This window comes from Aotus nancymaae, unplaced genomic scaffold (genome assembly GCF_030222135.1).
Source record: "Aotus nancymaae isolate 86718 unplaced genomic scaffold, 86718_ANA_hifiasm-v0.15.2.pri h1tg000012l, whole genome shotgun sequence".
NCBI classification, from domain to species: domain Eukaryota; kingdom Metazoa; phylum Chordata; class Mammalia; order Primates; family Aotidae; genus Aotus; species Aotus nancymaae.
Genome location: NW_026988423.1, coordinates 29,584,950 through 29,591,137, shown reverse-complemented (window position 1 = coordinate 29,591,137; position 6,188 = coordinate 29,584,950).

Genomic DNA, 6,188 nt, shown 5'->3' with positions numbered 1-6,188 from the left:
CATGCGCTCCCACCATGTCAATGTGGCAGTCACTCCTGCTCTCCCTTCTGGAGGCAAGCAGTCAGGCAGGTGGTGGTGGTGGGGGGGAGCAGGAAATTCTGTGGTCCTGAAAGTGACAACCACTAGCTGAAGATTTCAGGGTATGTTTCCACCGATAATTGTGAGATACTTCTATATGAACCCAAGGGTGAACTACAGAGGGCTGGAAAGGGAAGTATTCTCCCAAAGAATAAAGTCAATAGAACATAAAATAGGAGTGTCCGAGCAAATGGGTTTCAGCCCTAACCCCACCCTGCCCCTAACTCCTAGGAGTGCCCAGCCCCTACGTGCAAGGTCAAGGAAGTGGAGCAACAACTCCACCAAACAGGTTAGGACCCAGAATAATGGGCTTGGCTAGTACCAGCCCTAGGATCAAGAAAAAGAGGGTAAGCAGAGTTGTAAAAGCCTCTGTTAATGCCAGGCAGGCAGGGGCATAGGTCTAGTGGCAGAAATGAAGAGGGCAACATGCCAATAACAAGAGGTAAAGGAATAGAGAAAAGAAAGGCAATAAATAGAAGAGAGGCTCAAATAGGGTGCAGAGGCTCGAAACACCAAAGGCCCAGTGTCACTAGCAGCAGCTCCCTAAATGAAAGCCTTGATTAGACCCCTCGCTGTGTCCGGGGGTAGGTTCATTTCATTCTTACAAGTCAGTTAGGTGGCTATTATCCACCTAGGTAGGGTGACTTTATGTCCTGGTTTGTCTGGGACAGGAGACACCTGCTGTCCCAGACGGACCCATTCTAGCGTCAATAATCACAGGTACCCCAGGTTATGGTACTCCTTTAAGGGGTGGTAAAGAAACTAGAGGAATGAGCTGATATCCCCAGGAAGGGAATTATTTCTACACTGCTTATTTCTGAGGGACTAAAGGGAAGGATACAATTGGAATTCAGTTGAGCCAAGGAAGCAGCTGAAGTTCCTTGATGCTACATTTGAGAAGTAGGTGGACATCACCAGCGGAATGGAAGAGACCATCTCCAGGGCTTCAGAGGTGCTGTCTAGACTTCAGTAATGTGGAACATCTGTCTTTCCATTTCAGACAGACAGAAGCCAAGAATAAGGATCACTCCTGCTCATTTGTCAGGAAGTTATGTTCCTGCCTCTCAGGGGACCATGCCTACCTGAGGCTGGGACTCTCAGAAAGGCATTAGGAATATGCCCTCATGGTAGTACAGCTGTTGTTCACAGTGCACCCACCAAGTAGCCAGGAGCAGGGCCAGTACTGAAACAGACTTTGCCTTGTCCCAGTTACTTCCTGTGAATTCCAGTCATGTATCCCTGTTCAGGGGCCAGGGTGGCAGTGGGAACAGTCCTACCAATGTTGGAACTATTCCTCACTCACTCCTGTGGTGAGCTGGACAATCTCTTTGTTTCCTGCTGCTTAGGGGAGTGACAAAGAGGGATATTGTGGCTCAGGGAGTCCCTTCACTCACCTACACAACCTCATCACTCTCGACTCACCTTCTTTTATTGTCTGGCACCCCTCCCATACACCACCTCCTCAAATCCTGCAGAATGTGGACAGGATCTGAAGAAAATAAAGAGGGAGGGAAGGAGCTACTGAATCAAATGCTAAAGGAAAAGATCCTCAGTTCTTACATGGATAGCCTTAGAATTTGTCAAAAATGCTTTCGATGGTTCAGTATGAGACACTTGTGAGAAAGGAGCCATTTTACCCATCAAATACCAGTCTCTACTGCTAACAAGTTCCAGGACCGCCCACAGGACTGTTAGGGTAGCCAGTTAGTGTTTTAGGCCCTTTAAGACATGACAACAAGTGTCTTCCCTGTTTTTTTTCAAAGGAACTGAAGGACCTGAATGTTTAAGAAAGTCTATGAGGACAAATGCCATGAGAACAGGCCACTGGATAACAGAACTCCACAATTTTATCACATCCACAAACATCATTTTTTGAACATGCTTCCCTCCTTCCACTCTGTCTTACTAAACAGAGAAAAGTGTAATTTTTGGTAATACAATCAAGACACAGTCTTGATTGAGGGGGTAAGAGTTGGGATATTAGGATAAACTGCAATTATTCAATCTTTTAAATATTCAATTTCATATTAGGCCTTTTTATTGAGAGGCAGAATGGTGTAGTAAGAAGAATACGGGCTTGGAGTCAGAGCCAAGTCTGGCCAAGATGCTTACTACTCCACTAACCCTCGGTTCCCTCCTCTGTAAAATGAATGTAACAGCACCTACCTTATGGAGTGTTGTAAGAATCAAACATTTGTGCATGTAAAAAGTGTAACAGTGCCTGGCTGTATTAAGTAGGTTTGGCAAATGGAGCAATTATTGTGTGTGCAGGAACTAACATATACGATACTAGGGTCAGATACTGACTGCAGCTGAGAGAAACCAATGACCATCATAAATGAGAACAAAATGTAGGAGCTAAAGGATCAGAATTCTTAAAAAGGATCAGTGGGTATAATAGAATATATTTTTGACCTGCAAAATCCTTAATATCATGTGCTTGTGTGTTGTGTGTGTATCTGTGTATGCAAGTACATACATACAACTTAACCCACTGAGTTATTGTAAGCTTTATGGTAATACGTGTTGAATAATTTGGGGTTGACAAGGATGCATGTATGGCTTGAGTAGAGTGTCATAAAAATGGAAGAAGTTATTATCTTAAATATGTCAGATGCTGAACTCTATGAGTTACTACTAAATTCTTCCCAGCTAACACAGTCAAAAGATAGATAAGCAAGATGATGAAAGGTATTCAAAAAGATTCTCAATAGAAGTCAAAATTCTGGAATGCTTGGCAAAGACCATCCAGCTTCAATCTACTGAAGACTAGATTGATGGTACATAATGGCCTGAAGACTGGGCTTTGGAGACCTATCAGCCAACCAACAGGGCAGCCCTGCTTTCAAATGGTCAATCTCCTTAGGATACCAGTGGTGAGAGCAGGTATATAAAAAGACAGCCTGACAGTTGGTAGTCCTTAGGAAGAGAGAAGGATGGAGAAATGTTTTCTCCATGTTTAGAGGAAAAATTAAAAGGAATAAATGTAATGACAAAAGTGAGGTAGTCTCAGCCTACTCACACAGCTGGGGAAAATTTTTAGTTGTTCTAGTATCTGAAAGTAAGCATTCATTTACTTGCTTAATAAACATTTGTTGCCTGTAATCTCAGCACTTTGGGAGGCCAGGGCAAATGGATCACCTGAGGTCAGGAGTTTGAAACCAGCCTGGCCAACATGGGAAAACCCCGTCTCTACTAATAATCCAAAAATTAGCCAGGCCTGTTGGCACGTGCCTGTAATCCCAGCTACTCGGGAGGCTTAGGCAGCAGAATCACTTGAACCTGGGAGGCAGAGGTTGCAATGAGCCGAGATTGCGCCACTGCACTCCAGCCTGGGAGACAGAGCAAGACTTTGTCTCAAAAAATAAATGAATAAACAAACAAACATTGTTAAGTGCCAACTATGTGCCAGGCACAGTGCTATGTGCTGAGGATATATTAATGAAAAAGACAGGCACAGTCCCTAATCCCAAATAATTTACAGTCGAATGGGACAGAGATGTACAGAGACAATCACACTTCAAACAGCTTGGTAGAAGAGATGAACTCAAACAAGAAATAGGTTATAGAAGTATGTTCATGCTGATACCGGGGCACTAATCACATAACTCCAGGAGAGTCTCAGAAGGCTTCACTGTAGACAATATAAGAACTAGGTTTGAAGAACAGTGAAGTGCATGCCAAGTGAACAGGAGAAAGGTAGAACCAGAAAATTGCATGTGCAGAATAAGGAACCATGAAAAAGCATGGTACATTGAAGAAATGGTGCATGAGACATTCTTTGTAGCTGGCGAGTACGTGTGCATGGTGGGGAGCTGCAGAAGATATGACTGTTATCACTCGTGGTAAGATAGTGAAGAGCATTCAGTGTCGACATTAAGGGGTTAGAATTGTATTCTTTGGATAGTTAGGTGCTATAAGACAGCTTTAGAAGGGTGAAGACAGGATCAGATTTATGTTTTCAGAGGAAAAATGGCCATTTAACAGGGCTTTGTCAGACTTCCAGCTCTGGATGAAGACAGAAGAGAGACACATCTCTCTATTCTTCTTGCTAAGTACCGTTAAAAACCATGGACATTATATAGAAAGCAAGCATCAGAAAACTCTGAAAAGTGGAGAGAAGACAGATCAGGGAGGGACCTTGAGATCTGAGGAAAGACACAGTGGTGAGTTATCTGGGTTTGTTTTTGGCTTCATATAACCTGGATTGGGTGCTAAAGAAGCCAGCAAATCCAGAAGCACCAATGACACAGACGGAACACCAAAGCTCTAAGAAATCCTGGCTCTATCTAGCTACAAGACCAAGGAAGGGGCAGGCTAGCAATAACCACCCTGCTCCAACTAAACCTCACAGAAAACACTGCAGCCCCACCCCATCTTATCAGCAAAGGCCAGTGGGGAACCTAGACTTCCACTTGCACCTGGCTGTAATGAGTAAACAGCACCCCACCCCCACCACTAAGGTGTCATTGGAGGTCACATGGGGAGCCGAATGGAGCCCATACAGGGCGATATCAATGGAGGCCTAGTGGAGAGCCGAAACTCCCATCCTTCCAAGCAGCGATGAGGTACCCTGCTTTGCCTCCCCCAGTCAGGGATGCTGTAAGAGGCCAAATGGGAAACCTGGACTTTCACATACCTCTCTCCCCGGCAGAGTAGATAAAAGCATGACCCAAATACACGCTGTCACTTTCCTAAGAAACTAAAATACACTTACCATATACTTATTGCACTCCTGGGCATTTATCCCAGATAACTAAAAACTTCCATCCATACAAAAACCTGTACATGAAGTGTCCATAGCAGCTTTATCTATAATAACAAAAAACTGGAAATAACCAATATGCCCTTCAATAGATAAAGTTAAACAAATTGTGGTACATTCATACCATGAAATACTACCCAACAATAAAAAGAAATAAATACTGATACAATGGCATTATGCCAAGGGAAAAAAATCAATCTCAAAAGGTCACATACTGTATGATTTCATTTATAGAACAATCTCAATGTGACAAAATTATAGAAATGGAAAAGAGATTAGAGATGGACAGGTGTTAAGAAAGGTGGTGGTTGAGAAGGGTGTAACTTTATAGGGGTAACACAAGTGAGATCTCTGTGGTGATGGAATAGTTCTGTATCTTGTTTGCATTGGTGTTTACAGGAATCAACGTATGTGATAAAATAGAGCACACACATGCTATGGTTATGTCAAATTTAATTGCTGGGGAAAACTGGGTAAAAGGCACCAGGACCTCTCTGAGCCATTTTTGTAACTCCTTGTAAATCTATACTTAGTTTGTAAGAGTCTCATTCAATTTAAAGAAAAACCTCTATGTCAACTTTAGTTTCCTTTTAGTAGTTCTCAGTTTTCTAATTCCAGAAACAGGATGGAGAAATTTACCTTTTAAGTGGAAATCTTTCCTTTGGAGAATATGCTATGGAGCAACACGGTCAGCTGCCCATATTAACTCAAGTACCTAACTCTCAATACAGATTTCAGTACTGTGCCTTGGATTCCAAGTTATAATAATTGGTTTATTTTTCAAGTTCAGCGGTACATGTGCAGAATGTGCAGGGTTGTTACATAGGTAAATGTGTACCATGCTGGTTTGCCGTACAGGTCATCCCCTCACCTAGGGATTAAGCTCAGTTATTCTTCCTGGTGTTCTCCCTCCCTCACAACCCAGCGCATGCCCCCTACTCCATCCCACCTCTGACAGGCCCCAGTGTGTGTTTTTGTTCTCCATGTGTTCTCATCATTTAGCTCCCACTTATAAGTGAGAACATGTGGTGTTTGGTTTTCTGCTCCTGCATTAGTTTGCTGAGGATAATGGCTTCCAGCTCCATCCATGTTCCTGCAAAGGACATGATCTTGTTCCCTTTTATGGCTGCATAGTATTCCATGGTGCATATGTACCAAATTTTCTTTATCCAGTCTAACATTGATGGGCATTTAGGTTGATTTCATGCCTTTGCTATTGTGAATAGTGCTGCAATGAACATACCTGTGCATGTATCTTTATAACAGAATGATTTATATTCCTTTGGGTATATACGTAGTAATGGGATTGCTGGGTCAGATGGTATTTCTCTCTGTAGGTCTTTGA